The 17,279-nt window shown below is 42.8% G+C and overlaps 1 long non-coding RNA gene across 1 annotated transcript in view; it reads left to right on the top strand.

The window, feature by feature from the left end:
- LOC124009129 overlaps positions 1 to 17,279 on the top strand; it is a 40,399-nt gene that overhangs the window by 11,734 nt on the left and 11,386 nt on the right. The window contains exon 3 of the long non-coding RNA XR_006834229.1: positions 303 to 359. This is a non-coding gene — a long non-coding RNA (uncharacterized LOC124009129). The remainder of the gene's footprint in view (positions 1 to 302; positions 360 to 17,279) is intronic.

Below are 17,279 nucleotides of genomic sequence, written 5' to 3'. Positions count from 1 at the left end.
ACATCTCTCTACGTCTCTCTACGTCTCTCTACATCTCTCTCTCTCTACATCTCTCTCTCTCTCTCTGTGTGTCTCTCTACATCTCTCTCTCTCTCTCTACATCTCTCTCTCTCTCTCTGTGTGTGTCTCTCTCTCTCTCTCTCTCTCTCTCTCTCTCTCTCTCTCTCTCTCTCTCTCTCTCTCTCTCTCTCTCTCTCTCTCTCTCTCTCTCTCTGAATGACATCCAATATTCATGTAGTCAGCCCCATCCACTATCGCTTAGCGTTGAATTTCTCTTTTTCCCTTTTCCTAATGCAAAACAGATAAGAAGCGGCTCCACGGCACCACAGATTCACTCCAGTGATCAGAGAGAGAGAGAGGTAAGTGTGAAACATAATCTGACCAGTGGAATAATGAAACTCAAGCATCCGATAATGGGTGGGAGGTTTCTATCTAAATGGTGATTATGGTGATTTCCCTCAGCCCTTATCAGTTCCTGGATCCTGCTGCAGTTAGAACAAATATAATCACCCACCATTTTATTTGTGTTATTATTAAACAGGCTAACACACCATTTTCTACACTTCATCTCACATCACAGTCTTCCCTCCTCCCCTGGGCAGCTTCCTGGCCGGTGACTTCATCATATTCAGTTCTGGGATAGATATCAAATTTGTAATTGGCTTCTTGTTACAAGACTTCTTGATTGGTATCAGCACATTTAGGCAAACCTTTCACATTCTGTATGGCGGCGCGTGTACAACACGACGCTCGGCATCTACCCAGATTTAGCAAATTAGCAGTAATTTACTTAATATTTCTTAGTTTATTCACGCAGTACAGCCTGACGTACACTCTAAATAGCCGACAAGAACTCCTGGATATTGAAACACAATGCACAAAGAGAGTTTTTTGACAACTTACAATTTCTACTGGAGATTGCAAAGACTCCCCGGGTGACTGAACAATAGCAGAGAGGAAGTACCTGGAGGCGAGAGGGAAGCGGGGTAGCCTCCGGGCTAGACAACAGCTAACAGCTAGCCTCCGGGCTAGACAACAGCTAACCCCACATCAGCTTTCACTACCTAGCCTTTTCCTCACTAACGTTCGGTCATTGGCGAACAAAATGAATGAAATACGGCAAAAAACATTGTGGATTGTAGCGTCATGATTTTCACGGAAACGTGGCTAAACAACAGCCCGACAACGCTATTGGGCCAGAGGGGAGCGACGTCTTTAGGGCTGATCACACGGCAGAGGAGGTGGTCTCTGCATTTATGTAAACAAAGCATGATGTATAGACTAACATAACCGGGAGTCACTGCTCAACCAATCTGGAGCACCTGATGATTAGCTGCAGAGATTTTCTCATTGCCTCGGGAGCGTACATCCATTGTTGTTACTGCAGCCTATATACCTTGCGGATGCTAATGCTAAATTAGCAATGAAAGAACTGCAGGTTGCTATTAGCAAACAGCACATCCTGATGGTGCTTTTAATTGTTGCAGGGGGGTTTTAACCACTCAAATCTGCAAATTGTTTCTCCCAAATTCCACCAGAATGTCCCCTGCCCGACTAGGGGACACAATACACTAGACCACGTGTATACAAACATTACCCAGAGGCTTACAAAGCCATTCCCCTCCCCCACACGGGACAGTCTGATCACCTCTCACTGTTCCTGCTCACCAAGTATTCGCCCCTCGTTAAACGCGTGATCAGTGAGGACAGTCAGTGTGTGACCAGAGGGGTCAGACTCATTACTACAACACCAGTTTCAACATCAGAGACTGGAGCTTGTCTGCCACTCAGGCCACCCTCGACTCCCATACGGACATTGAAACACATGCTACTTCCGTTCTGGATTACATCAACATCTGCATCAACAATGTCACCACCCATAAACTAATAAAGACCTTCGCCAAACCAGAAGCCTTGGACGAACAGAGAGGTCCGACTACTGCTAATAAAGACCTTCGCCAACCAGAAGCCTTGGATGAACAGAGAGGTTCGACTACTGCTAATAAAGACCTTCGCCAACCAGAAGCCTTGGATGAACAGAGAGGTCCGACTACTGCTAATAAAGACCTTCGCCAACCAGAAGCCTTAGATGAACAGAGAGGTCCGACTAAAGGCAACGCTACTTTTCGTTCCGGCGATGCGGAAGCCTACAGATCATCCAGGGCCAACCTGAAAAAGGGCATCAAGATGGTTAAACATGACCACAAACTGCGGATTGAGGAGCACTTCAACAACAACTCTGACCCTCTGCATGCGGCAGGGCATCCAAGCCATCAGACTACTAGCCAAAAAAACCCTACAGCGTCTTCATCACCGACGAGTTAAACAGGTTCTATGCTAGCTTCGACAGGGACAACTAGGATCCAGCCATCAAAGCTGAGCTCCCCCCAGATGAGCTCCCCCTCAGACTATCCATCGCAGATGTTTTGTCTGCACTGAGCAGGGTGAATGCACACAAGGCTGCTGGTCCTGATGGTGTCCCCGGTCGTGTGGTCAGAGCATGTGCTGGGCAGCTGGATGAGGTCATCACTGACATTTTCAACCTGTCACTGGCCCAAGCGGTTGTCCCCACATGTTTTAAGACTGCAACCATTGTGCCAGTGCCGACGCATTCGACCGCATCAAGCCTGAATGACTTCCGACCTACTGGATTGCTTCGAAAGACTGGTTTTGGTCCTGCCTCCCTCCAACACTGAATCCCCACCAGTTTGTCTACCGACCGAACAGGTCTACAGAGGATGCCATCTCCACAGCTTTGCACTCTGCCCTGACCCATCTAGCCAAAATCCACACCTATGTGAGAATGCTGTTCATAGACTTTAGCTCAGCATTCAATACGGTCATTCCCTCTAGGCTGGTCACCAAACTCCATGACCCAGAGATCAGCCCCTCTCTCTGTAACTGGACTTTGGACTTCCTGACCAACAGACCCCATTCTGTCAGGTTAGACAACTTCATTTCCTCAACCCTGAACCTGAACACCGGTGTGCCACAGGGCTGCGTGCTGAGCCCCCTCCTGTACTCTCTCTTCACCTACGACCGTGTTCCTGTCCTGTCAAGTTCTTAGACGACACCACGGTGGTGGGACAACTCCTGATCAGGGACAATGACGAGTCAGCCTACAGGGAGGAGGTCTAGCACCTGGCTGCATGGTGCGCTGACAACAACCTGGCCCTCACAAAAAGAAAGCCAAGGAGCTCATTGTGGATTACAGTGAGTCTAAAAGCTGCAGCCTCATTGATGGCTCTGAGGTGAAGCGTGTGTCCAGCATCAAATTACTGTGTGTCTATGTCTCTGAGGACCTCTCCTGGACCCTCAAGACCTCAACCCTGGTCAAAAAGACACAGCAGCGCCTGTACTTTTTGAAGAGGTTGAAGGCCTGCCTGTCTCCCTAGGTCCTGGTGAACTTTTACCACTGCACGGTCGAGAGCATTCTGAATAACTGCACCACAGTGTGGTTTGGCGGATGCTCCGTGACCAACCCGAAAGGCCCTGCAATGGGTCCTGAAAACCACCCAGCACATCACTGGTGCCCAGCTCCCTGCCATCGTAGACCTCCAGCGCAAGCGGTGTCTGCATAGGGCGTGCGGCATCATCAGGGACCCTTCAAACCCATGCCACAAACTGTTCGCCCTCCTACCATCCTGCAGGCAGTACAGGTCTCTACGTTCTAGCACTAGCAGGCTTAAGAAAAGTTTATTTCCAGCTACTGTAACCCTGCTGAACTCTGTGGCACGGCACTAGCCATATCCACCCACCCACATCTTAGTGCTGCCTCTCAGGGACCTTGTTGCTCTACTCTCTTTGCACTCTTCACGGTCCTACTGGACTCTGATATTGCTTTGCAAAGTCTGATTAAGGACATTATTCAGTTGTACATGTACATTTCTACCTCGGTAACCTCATTGCTACTCTCCCTGCATTTCAGTTGCATGCCTCCTTGCACTTTCAATTTCCTTCATTGCACATTTATTTATTTATTTTATTTACATACATTTACATACATTTATCACTTAATAACATACATTGTACTTAAATGTTTCACATATTTTGTACTTTTATTTGCACTTCTGTTCAGATGCTCATTTTGTTGTACTGTACTTGTTCAATAACAATAAAGTTGAATTTAATCTAATCTAAATCTCTCCCTCCTCTCTTTTTGCTTCCTCCTCTCTCCTCCCTCCCTTTCTCTCCCTCTCTCCCTTCACTCTCCTCCTCGTTTCACCTTCATCTCTCCCCTCCTCCTTTCTCACCCTCCTCTCTTTCTGCTTCCTCCTCTCTCCTCTCTCCCCTTCTCCCTCCCGCCCTTTCTCCTAACCCTCCCTCTCCCCCTCCTCCCTCTCCTCAATCCCTCCTCCTTCTCTCTCCTCCACCCCTTTCTCACCCATAGACGTATATCTAATCAAGGTTGTCAGTCATACATTCCTAACATGTTTCATTTGAAATGTTCAGATGTGGATGAATTGCAGAAATTATCGTGTCTCCAGTGTAAAGAAATATTTCAGTCTTTTCATCAATGTCTGCATCCCAAACTGTTCCCTTATACAGTACACTACCTTTGATGAGAGCCCTAGGGGACCTGGTTAAAACTAGGGGACTTAAATGGATCTTCAGTATTTTGGTAGGATTCATCTGCTTCCCCAGAGTCATGGATACCATGTTTATGTGTCTGTGTCCAGTATGTACAAAGTTAGAATTTGCTCAGAAAAATACCTCTAACTAGAGTTTAGGGCAATGACTCAGTCATGTGTATCTACTAACATGCTAGCAGATACCTATACACTCTTAGAAAAAAAAGTTATATCTAGAACCTAAAAGGGATCTTCGACTGACCCCATGAAATAACTATTTTTGGTTCCAAGTAGAACCAAAACGGGTTCAACCTTCAAACCAAAAAGGGTTCTACCTGGAACCAAAAGGGGTTCTACCTGGAACCAAAAGGGGTTCTACCTGGAACCAAAAGGGGTTCTACCTGGAACCAAAAGGGGTTCTACCTGGAACCAAAAGGGGTTCTACCTGGAACCAAAAGGGGTTCTACCTGGAACCAAAAAGGGGTTCTACCTGGAACCAAAAAGGGGTTCTACCTGGAACCAAAAAGGGGTTCTACCTGGAACCAAAAAGGGGTTCTACCTGGAACCAAAAAGGGGTTCTACCTTCGAACCAAAAAGGGGTTCTACCTTCGAACCAAAAAGGGTTCTACCTTCGAACCAAAAAGGAGTTCTACCTGGAACCAAAAAGGGTTCAACCTTCGAACCAAAAAGGGTTCAACCTTCGAACCAAAAAGGGTTCTACCTGGAACCAAAAAGGGTTATCTTATGGGGACAGCTGACTAACTATTTTGGAACCCTTTTCTCTAACAGTGTAGACTTCCAGTCATTGAGCTAAATCTAGTTAGCATTGGCTCGCAAAACAACCTCTAACTTCATTCATACTGGACACAGAGGCATACAAATTTGTACCCACGAGATCATCATTGCCAAAATCTCAAAGTATCCCTTTAACCTGAGTGTATTCATAGCCTTTTCGGTTCCGGAGTCAGTCCGCCTGTAACGGCGTTCTTCGTTTGTTGAAAGAGAGTCGGACCGAAATGCAGCGTGGTGGTTACTCATGACTTTAATGAAGAAAAACGGAACGATACATGAAATAACTAATAAATACAAAAACAACAAAAAGGAACGTGAAACCTAATTACAGCCTATCTGGTGAACACTACACAGAGACAGGAACAATCACCCACGAAATACAAAGTGAAACCCAGGCTACCTAAATACGGTTCCCCATCAGAGACAACAAGAATCACCTGACTCTGATTGAGAACCGTCTCAGGCAGCCAAGCCTATACTAGACACACCCCTAATCAACCACAATCCCAATGCCTACAAAAACCCCAATACGACAATACAATAACCCCATGTCACACCCTGGCCTGAACAGGAAAACACTAAATACTAAGGCCAAGGCGTGACACCGCCAATGTAAAGAAGTAGAAACTGGTACTGCTTGATGTGTTTGGATCCCAGTTCTTATAAATCTGGGCCAGTCATCTGGGTTCTATTAAGAATGGTTAAATATGCAGCAATGTTAAGATGTCAGGGAACAAAAAACATATTTAAGATGTCAAGGAAAAGGAGACACGTTAAGATGTCAGGAAATAGGAGGCATGTTAAGATGTCAGGAAATAGGAGGCATGTTAAGATGTCAGGAAATAGGAGGCATGTTAAGATGTCAGGGAATAGGAGGCATGTTAAGATGTCAAGGAAAAGGAGACACGTTAAGATGTCAGGGAAAAGGAGACATGTTAAGATGTCAGGGAATAGGAGGCATGTTAAGATGTCAGGGAATAGGAGGCATGTTAAGATGTCAGGGAATAGGAGGCATGTTAAGATGTCAGGGAATAGGAGGCATGTTAAGATGTCAGGGAATAGGAGACATGTTAAGATGTCAGGGAATAGGAGACAAGTCAAGATGTCAGGGAATAGGAGACAAGTCAAGATGTCAGGGAATAGGAGACAAGTCAAGATGTCAGGGAATAGGAGACAAGTCAAGATGTCAGGGAATAGGAGACAAGTCAAGATGTCAGGGAATAGGAGACAAGTCAAGATGTCAGGGAATAGGAGACAAGTCAAGATGTCAGGGAATAGGAGACAAGTCAAGATGTCAGGGAATAGGAGACAAGTCAAGATGTCAGGGAATAGGAGACAAGTCAAGATGTCAGGGAATAGGAGACATGTTAATAGGAGACATGTTAAGATGTCAGCGAATAGGAGACATGTTAAGATGTCAGCGAATAGGAGACATGTTAAGATGTCAGCGAATAGGAGACATGTTAACAGGAGACATGTTAAGATGTCAGGGAATAGGAGACATGTTAAGATGTCAGGGAATAGGAGACATGTCAAGATGTCAGGGAATAGGAGACATGTTAAGATGTCAGGGAATAGGAGACATGTTAAGATGTCAGGGAATAGGAGACATGTCAAGATGTCAGGGAATAGGAGACATGTTAATAGGAGACATGTTAAGATGTCAGCGAATAGGAGACATGTTAAGATGTCAGCGAATAGGAGACATGTTAAGATGTCAGGGAATAGGAGACATGTTAAGATGTCAAGGAATAGGAGACAAGTCAAGATGTCAGGGAATAGGAGACAAGTCAAGATGTCAGGGAATAGGAGACATGTTAAGATGTCAGGGAATAGGAGACATGTTAAGATGTCAGGGAATAGGAGACATGTTAAGATGTCAGGGAATAGGAGACATGTTAAGATGTCAGGGAATAGGAGACATGTTAAGATGTCAGCGAATAGGAGACATGTTAAGATGTCAGGGAATAGGAGACATGTTAAGATGTCAGGGAATAGGAGACATGTTAAGATGTCAGGGAATAGGAGACATGTTAAGATGTCAGGGAATAGGAGACATGTTAAGATGTCAGGGAATAGGAGACATGTTAAGATGTCAAGAATATGCATGTTAAGATGTCAGGGAATAGGAGACATGTTAATAGGAGACATGTTAAGATGTCAGGGAATAGGAGACATGTTAAGATGTCAGGGAATAGGAGACATGTTAAGATGTCAGGGAATAGGAGGCATGTTAAGATGTCAGGGAATAGGAGGCATGTTAAGATGTCAGGGAATAGGAGACATGTTAAGATGTCAGGGAATAGGAGACATGTTAAGATGTCAGGGAATAGGAGACATGTTAAGATGTCAGGGAATAGGAGACATGTTAAGATGTCAGGGAATAGGAGGCATGTTAAGATGTCAGGGAATAGGAGACATGTAATAAGATGTCAGGGAATAGGAGACATGTTAAGATGTCAGGGAATAGGAGACATGTTAAGATGTCAGGGAATAGGAGACATGTTAAGATGTCAGGGAATAGGAGACATGTTAAGATGTCAGGGAATAGGAGACATGAGAGGGAATGTTAAGATGTCAGGGAATAGGAGACTTGTTAAGATGTCAGGGAATAGGAGACTTGTTAAGATGTCAGGGAATAGGAGACATGTTAAGATGTCAGGGAATAGGAGACATGTTAAGATGTCAGGGAATAGGAGACATGTTAAGATGTCAGGGAATAGGAGACATGTTAAGATGTCAGGGAATAGGAGACATGTTAAGATGTCAGGGAATAGGAGACATGTTAAGATGTCAGGGAATAGGAGACATGTTAAGATGTCAGGGAATAGGAGACATGTTAAGATGTCAGGAATAGGAGACATGTTAAGATGTCAGGAATAGGAGACATGTTAAGATGTCAGGGAATAGGAGACATGTTAAGATGTCAGGGAATAGGAGACATGTTAAGATGTCAGGGAATAGGAGACAAGTCAAGATGTCAGGGAATAGGAGACAAGTCAAGATGTCAGGGAATAGGAGACTTGTTAAGATGTCAGGGAATAGGAGACATGTTAAGATGTCAGGGAATAGGAGACATGATAAGATGTCAGGGAATAGGAGACATGTTAAGATGTCAGGGAACAGGAGACATGTTAAGATGTCAGCGAACAGGAGACATGTTAAGATGTCAGGGAATAGGAGACATGTTAAGATGTCAGGGAATAGGAGACATGTTAAGATGTCAGGGAATAGGAGACATGTTAAGATGTCAGGGAATAGGAGACATGTTAAGATGTCAGGGAATAGGAGACACGTTAAGATGTCAGAGAATAGGAGACATGTTAAGATGTCAGGGAATAGGAGACATGTTAAGATGTCAGGAGGACATGTTAAGATGTCAGGGAATAGGAGACATGTTAAGATGTCAGGGAATAGGAGACATGTTAAGATGTCAGGGAATAGGAGGCATGTTAAGATGTCAGGGAATAGGAGACATGTTAATAGGAGGCATGTTAAGATGTCAGGGAATATGGAGACATGTTAAGATGTCAGGGAATAGGAGACATGTTAAGATGTCAGGGAATAGGAGACATGTTAAGATGTCAGGGAATAGGAGACATGTTAAGATTCAGGGAATAGGAGACATGTTAAGATGTCAGGGAATAGGAGACATGTTAAGATGTCAGGGAATAGGAGACATGTTAAGATGTCAGGGAATAGGAGACATGTTAAGATGTCAGGGAATAGGAGACATGTTAAGATGTCAGGGAATAGGAGACATGTTAAGATGTCAGGGAATAGGAGACATGTTAAGATGTCAGGGAATAGGAGACATGTTAAGATGTCAGGGAATAGGAGACATGTCAAGATGTAGGGGAGACATGTTAAGATGTCAGGGAATAGGAGACATGTTAGATGTCAGGGAATAGGAGACATGTTAAGATGTCAGGGAATAGGAGACATGTTAAGATGTCAGGGAATAGGAGACATGTTAAGATGTCAGGGAATAGGAGACATGTTAAGATGTCAGGGAATAGGAGACATGTTAAGATGTCAGGGAATAGGAGACATGTTAAGATGTCAGGGAATAGGAGACATGTTAAGATGTCAGGGAATAGGAGACATGTTAAGATGTCAGGTAATAGGAGACACGTTAAGATGTCAGGGAATAGGAGACATGTTAAGATGTCAGGGAATAGGAGACATGTTAAGATGTCAGGGAATAGGAGACATGTTAAGATGTCAGGGAATAGGAGACATGTTAAGATGTCAGGGAATAGGAGACATGTTAAGATGTCAGGGAATAGGAGACATGTTAAGATGTCAGGGAATAGGAGACATGTTAATAGGAGACATGTTAAGATGTCAGGGAATAGGAGACATGTTAAGATGTCAGGGAATAGGAGACATGTTAAGATGTCAGGGAATAGGAGACATGTTAAGATGTCAGGGAATAGGAGACATGTTAAGATGTCAGGGAATAGGAGACATAAGATGTTAAGATGTCAGGGAATAGGAGACATGTTAAGATGTCAGGGAATAGGAGACATGTTAAGATGTCAGGGGGAATAGGAGACATGTTAAGATGTCAGGGAATAGGAGACATGTTAAGATGTCAGGAATAGGAGAAAGATGTCAGGGAATAGGAGACATGTTAAGATGTCAGGGAATAGGAGGCATGTTAAGATGTCAGGGAATAGGAGACATGTTAAGATGTCAGGGAATAGGAGACATGTTAAGATGTCAGGGAATAGGAGACACGTTAAGATGTCAGGGAATAGGAGACATGTTAAGATGTCAGGGAATAGGAGACATGTTAAGATGTCAGGGAATAGGAGACATGTTAAGATGTCAGGAGACATGTTAAGATGTCAGGGAATAGGAGACATGTTAAGATGTCAGGGAATAGGAGACATGTTAAGATGTCAGGGAATAGGAGGCATGTTAAGATGTCAGGGAATAGGAGACATGTTAAGATGTCAGGGAATAGGAGACATGTTAAGATGTCAGGGAATAGGAGACATGTTAAGATGTCAGGGAATAGGAGACATGTTAAGATGTCAGGGAATAGGAGACATAGGTTAAGATGTCAGGGAATAGGAGACATGTTAAGATGTCAGGGAATAGGAGACATGTTAAGATGTCAGGGAATAGGAGACATGTTAAGATGTCAGGGAATAGGAGACATGTTAAGATGTCAGGGAATAGGAGACATGTTAAGATGTCAGGGAATAGGAGACATGTTAAGATGTCAGGGAATAGGAGACATGTTAAGATGTCAGGGAATAGGAGACATGTTAAGATGTCAGGGAATAGGAGACATGTTAAGATGTCAGGGAATAGGAGACATGTTAAGATGTCAGGGAATAGGAGACATGTTAAGATGTCAGGGAATAGGAGACATGTTAAGATGTCAGGGAATAGGAGACATGTTAAGATGTCAGGGAATAGGAGACATGTTAAGATGTCAGGGAATAGGAGACATGTTAAGATGTCAGGGAATAGGAGACATGTTAAGATGTCAGGGAATAGGAGACATGTTAAGATGTCAGGGAATAGGAGACATGTTAAGATGTCAGGGAATAGGAGACATGTTAAGATGTCAGGGAATAGGAGACATGTTAAGATGTCAGGGAATAGGAGACATGTTTAGGAGACATGTTAAGATGTCAGGGAATAGGAGACATGTTAAGATGTCAGGGAATAGGAGACATGTTAAGATGTCAGGGAATAGGAGATGTTAAGATGTTAATAGGAGACATGTTAAGATGTCAGGAATAGGAGACATGTTAAGATGTCAGGGAATAGGAGACATGTTAAGATGTCAGGGAATAGGAGACATGTTAAGATGTCAGGGAATAGGAGACATGTTAAGATGTCAGGGAATAGGAGACATGTTAAGATGTCAGGGAATAGGAGACATGAGACATGTTAAGATGTCAGGGAATAGGAGACATGTTAAGATGTCAGGGAATAGGAGACATGTTAAGATGTCAGGGAATAGGAGACATGTTAAGATGTCAGGGAATAGGAGACATGTTAAGATGTCAGGGAATAGGAGACATGTTAAGATGTCAGGGAATAGGAGACATGTTAAGATGTCAGGGAATAGGAGACACGTTAAGATGTCAGAGAATAGGAGACTTGTTAAGATGTCAGGGAATAGGAGACATGTTAATAGGAGACATGTTAAGATGTCAGGGAATAGGAGACATGTTAAGATGTCAGGGAATAGGAGACATGTTAAGATGTCAGGGAATAGGAGGCATGTTAAGATGTCAAGGAATAGGAGAAACGTTAATAGGAGGCATGTTAAGATGTCAGGGAATAGGAGGCATGTTAAGATGTCAGGGAATAGGAGGCATGTTAAGATGTCAGGGAATAGGAGACATGTTAAGATGTCAGGGAATAGGAGACACGTTAAGATGTCAGGGAATAGGAGACATGTTAAGATGTCAGGGAATAGGAGACATGTTAATAGGAGACATGTTAAGATGTCAGGGAATAGGAGACATGTTAAGATGTCAGGGAATAGGAGACATGTTAAGATGTCAGGGAATAGGAGACATGTTAAGATGTCAGGGAATAGGAGACATGTTAAGATGTCAGGGAATAGGAGACATGTTAAGATGTCAGGGAATAGGAGACACGTTAAGATGTCAGGGAATAGGAGACATGTTAAGATGTCAGGGAATAGGAGACATGTTAAGATGTCAGGGAATAGGAGACATGTTAAGATGTCAGGGAATAGGAGACATGTTAAGATGTCAGGGAATAGGAGACATGTTAAGATGTCAGGGAATAGGAGACATGTTAAGATGTCAGGGAATAGGAGACACGTTAAGATGTCAGGGAATAGGAGACATGTTAAGATGTCAGGGAATAGGAGACATGTTAAGATGTCAGGGAATAGGAGACATGTTAAGATGTCAGGGAATAGGAGACATGTTAATAGGAGACATGTTAAGATGTCAGGGAATAGGAGACATGTTAAGATGTCAGGGAATAGGAGACATGTTAAGATGTCAGGGAATAGGAGACATGTTAAGATGTCAAGGAATAGGAGACAAGTCAAGATGTCAGGGAATAGGAGACATGTTAAGATGTCAGGGAATAGGAGACATGTTAAGATGTCAGGGAATAGGAGACATGTTAAGATGTCAGGGAATAGGAGACATGTTAAGATGTCAGGGAATAGGAGACATGTTAAGATGTCAGGGAACAGAAAACATATTTAAGATGTCAGCGAACAGGAGACATGTTAAGATGTCAGGGAATAGGAGACATGTTAAGATGTCAGGGAATAGGAGACATGTTAAGATGTCAGGGAATAGGAGACATGTTAAGATGTCAGGGAATAGGAGACATGTTAATAGGAGACATGTTAAGATGTCAGGGAATAGGAGACATGTTAAGATGTCAGGGAATAGGAGACACGTTAAGATGTCAGGGAATAGGAGACATGTTAAGATGTCAGGGAATAGGAGACATGTTAATAGGAGACATGTTAAGATGTCAGGGAATAGGAGACATGTTAAGATGTCAGGGAATAGGAGACATGTTAAGATGTCAGGGAATAGGAGACATGTTAAGATGTCAGGGAATAGGAGACATGTTAATAGGAGGAGACATGTTAAGATGTCAGGGAATAGGAGACATGTTAAGATGTCAGGGAATAGGAGACATGTTAAGATGTCAGGGAATAGGAGGCATGTTAAGATGTCAGGAATAGGAGAAACATGTTAATAGGACATGTTAAGATGTCAGGGAATAGGAGACATGTTAAGATGTCAGGGAATAGGAGACATGTTAAGATGTCAGGGAATAGGAGGCATGTTAAGATGTCAGGGAATAGGAGACATGTTAAGATGTCAGGGAATAGGAGACATGTTAAGATGATGAATAGGGGAATAGGAGACATGTTAAGATGTCAGGGAATAGGAGACATGTTAAGATGTCAGGGAATAGGAGACATGTTAAGATGTCAGGGAATAGGAGAGACACGTTAAGATGTCAGGGAATAGGAGACATGTTAAGATGTCAGGGAATAGGAGACATGTTAAGATGTCAGGGAATAGGAGACACGTTAAGATGTCAGGGAATAGGAGACATGTTAAGATGTCAGGGAATAGGAGACATGTTAAGATGTCAGGGAATAGGAGACATGTTAAGATGTCAGGGAATAGGAGACATGTTAAGATGTCAGGGAATAGGAGACATGTTAAGATGTCAGGGAATAGGAGACATGTTAAGATGTCAGGGAATAGGAGACATGTTAAGATGTCAGGAATAGGAGACATGTTAAGATGTCAGGGAATAGGAGACATGTTAAGATGTCAGGGAATAGGAGACATGTTAAGATGTCAGGGAATAGGAGACATGTTAAGATGTCAGGGAATAGGAGACATGTTAAGATGTCAGGGAATAGGAGACATGTTAAGATGTCAGGGAATAGGAGACATGTTAAGATGTCAGGGAATAGGAGACATGTTAATAGGAGGAGACATGTTAAGATGTCAGGGAATAGGAGACATGTTAAGATGTCAGGGAATAGGAGACATGTTAAGATGTCAGGGAATAGGAGACATGTTAAGATGTCAGGGAATAGGAGACATGTTAATAGGAGACATGTTAAGATGTCAGGGAATAGGAGACATGTTAAGATGTCAGGGAATAGGAGACATGTTAATAGGAGACATGTTAAGATGTCAGGGAATAGGAGACATGTTAATAGGAGACATGTTAAGATGTCAGGGAATAGGAGACATGTTAAGATGTCAGGGAATAGGAGACATGTTAAGATGTCAGGGAATAGGAGACATGTTAAGATGTCAGGGAATAGGAGACATGTTAATCAGGAGGAGACATGTTAAGATGTCAGGGAATAGGAGACATGTTAAGATGTCAGGGAATAGGAGACATGTTAAGATGTCAGGGAATAGGAGACATGTTAAGATGTCAGGGAATAGGAGACATGTTAAGATGTCAGGGAATAGGAGACATGTTAAGATGTCAGGGAATAGGAGGAATAGGAGACATGTTAAGATGTCAGGGAATAGGAGACACGTTAAGATGTCAGGGAATAGGAGACATGTTAAGATGTCAGGGAATAGGAGACATGTTAAGATGTCAGGGAATAGGAGACATGTTAAGATGTCAGGGAATAGGAGACATGTTAAGATGTCAGGGAATAGGAGACATGTTAAGATGTCAGGGAATAGGAGACATGTTAAGATGTCAGGGAATAGGAGACATGTTAAGATGTCAGGGAATAGGAGACATGTTAAGATGTCAGGGAATAGGAGACATGTTAAGATGTCAGGGAATAGGAGACATGTTAAGATGTCAGGGAATAGGAGACATGTTAAGATGTCAGGGAATAGGAGACATGTTAAGATGTCAGGGAATAGGAGACATGTTAAGATGTCAGGGAATAGGAGACATGTTAAGATGTCAGGGAATAGGAGACATGTTAAGATGTCAGGGAATAGGAGACATGTTAAGATGTCAGGGAATAGGAGACATGTTAAGATGTCAGGGAACAGAAACATGTTAAGATGTCAGGAATAGGAGACATGTTAAGATGTCAGGGAATAGGAGACATGTTAAGATGTCAGGGAATAGGAGACATGTTAAGATGTCAGGGAATAGGAGACATGTTAAGATGTCAGGGAATAGGAGACACGTTAAGATGTCAGGGAATAGGAGACACGTTAAGATGTCAGGGAATAGGAGACATGTTAAGATGTCAGGGAATAGGAGACATGTTAATAGGAGACATGTTAAGATGTCAGGGAATAGGAGACATGTTAAGATGTCAGGGAATAGGAGACATGTTAAGATGTCAGGGAATAGGAGACATGTTAAGATGTCAGGGAATAGGAGACATGTTAAGATGTCAGGGAATAGGAGACATGTTAAGATGTCAGGGAATAGGAGACATGTTAAGATGTCAGGGAATAGGAGACATGTTAAGATATCAGGTAACAGAAAACATAGTTAAGATGTCAGCGAACAGGAGACATGTTAAGATGTCAGGGAATAGGAGACATGTTAAGATGTCAGGGAATAGGAGACATGTTAAGATGTCAGGGAATAGGAGACATGTTAAGATGTCAGGGAATAGGAGACATGTTAAGATGTCAGGGAATAGGAGACATGTTAAGATGTCAGACATGAATAGGAGACATGTTAAGATGTCAGGGAATAGGAGACATGTTAAGATGTCAGGGAATAGGAGACATGTTAAGATGTCAAGAATAGGAGACATGTTAAGATGTCAGGGAATAGGAGACATGTTAATAGGAGACATGTTAAGATGTCAGGGAATAGGAGACATGTTAAGATGTCAGGGAATAGGAGACATGTTAAGATGTCAGGGAATAGGAGACATGTTAAGATGTTAATAGGAGACATGTTAAGATGTCAGGGAATAGGAGACATGTTAAGATGTCAGGGAATAGGAGACATGTTAAGATGTCAGGGAATAGGAGACATGTTAAGATGTCAGGGAATAGGAGACATGTTAAGATGTCAGGGAATAGGAGACATGTTAAGATGTCAGGGAATAGGAGACATGTTAAGATGTCAGGGAATAGGAGACATGTTAATAGGAGACATGTTAAGATGTCAGGGAATAGGAGACATGTTAAGATGTCAGGGAATAGGAGACACGTTAAGATGTCAGAGAATAGGAGACTTGTTAAGATGTCAGGGAATAGGAGACATGTTAATAGGAGACATGTTAAGATGTCAGGGAATAGGAGACATGTTAAGATGTCAGGCAATAGGAGACATGTTAAGATGTCAGGGAATAGGAGGCATGTTAAGATGTCAAGGAATAGGAGAAACGTTAATAGGAGGCATGTTAAGATGTCAGGGAATAGGAGGCATGTTAAGATGTCAGGGAATAGGAGGCATGTTAAGATGTCAGGGAATAGGAGGCATGTTAAGATGTCAGGGAATAGGAGACATGTTAAGATGTCAGGGAATAGGAGGCATGTTAAGATGTCAGGGAATAGGAGACATGTTAATAGGAGACATGTTAAGATGTCAGGGAATAGGAGACATGTTAAGATGTCAGGGAATAGGAGACATGTTAAGATGTCAGGGAATAGGAGACACGTTAAGATGTCAGGGAATAGGAGACATGTTAAGATGTCAGGGAATAGGAGACATGTTAAGATGTCAGGGAATAGGAGACATGTTAAGATGTCAGGGAATAGGAGACATGTTAAGATGTCAGGGAATAGGAGACATGTTAAGATGTCAGGGAATAGGAGACATGTTAAGATGTCAGGGAATAGGAGACATGTTAAGATGTCAGGGAATAGGAGACATGTTAAGATGTCAGGGAATAGGAGACATGTTAAGATGTCAGGGAATAGGAGACATGTTAAGATGTCAGGGAATAGGAGACATGTTAAGATGTCAGGGAATAGGAGACATGTTAAGATGTCAGGGAATAGGAGACATGTTAATAGGAGACATGTTAAGATGTCAGGGAATAGGAGACATGTTAAGATGTCAGGGAATAGGAGACATGTTAAGATGTCAGGGAATAGGAGACATGTTAAGATGTCAGGGAATAGGAGACATGTTAAGATGTCAGGGAATAGGAGACATGTTAAGATGTCAGGGAATAGGAGACATGTTAAGATGTCAGGGAATAGGAGACATGTTAAGATGTCAGGGAATAGGAGACATGTTAAGATGTCAGGGAATAGGAGACATGTTAAGATGTCAGGGAATAGGAGACATGTTAAGATGTCAGGGAATAGGAGACATGTTAAGATGTCAGGGAATAGGAGACATGTTAAGATGTCAGGGAATAGGAGACATGTTAAGATGTCAGGGAATAGGAGACATGTTAAGATGTCAGGGAATAGGAGACATGTTAAGATGTCAGGGAATAGGAGACATGTTAAGATGTCA

The sequence above is a fragment of the Oncorhynchus gorbuscha genome, linkage group LG22 (assembly GCF_021184085.1).
Source record: "Oncorhynchus gorbuscha isolate QuinsamMale2020 ecotype Even-year linkage group LG22, OgorEven_v1.0, whole genome shotgun sequence".
NCBI classification, from domain to species: domain Eukaryota; kingdom Metazoa; phylum Chordata; class Actinopteri; order Salmoniformes; family Salmonidae; genus Oncorhynchus; species Oncorhynchus gorbuscha.
This window is presented reverse-complemented; position numbering and strand designations above follow the sequence as displayed.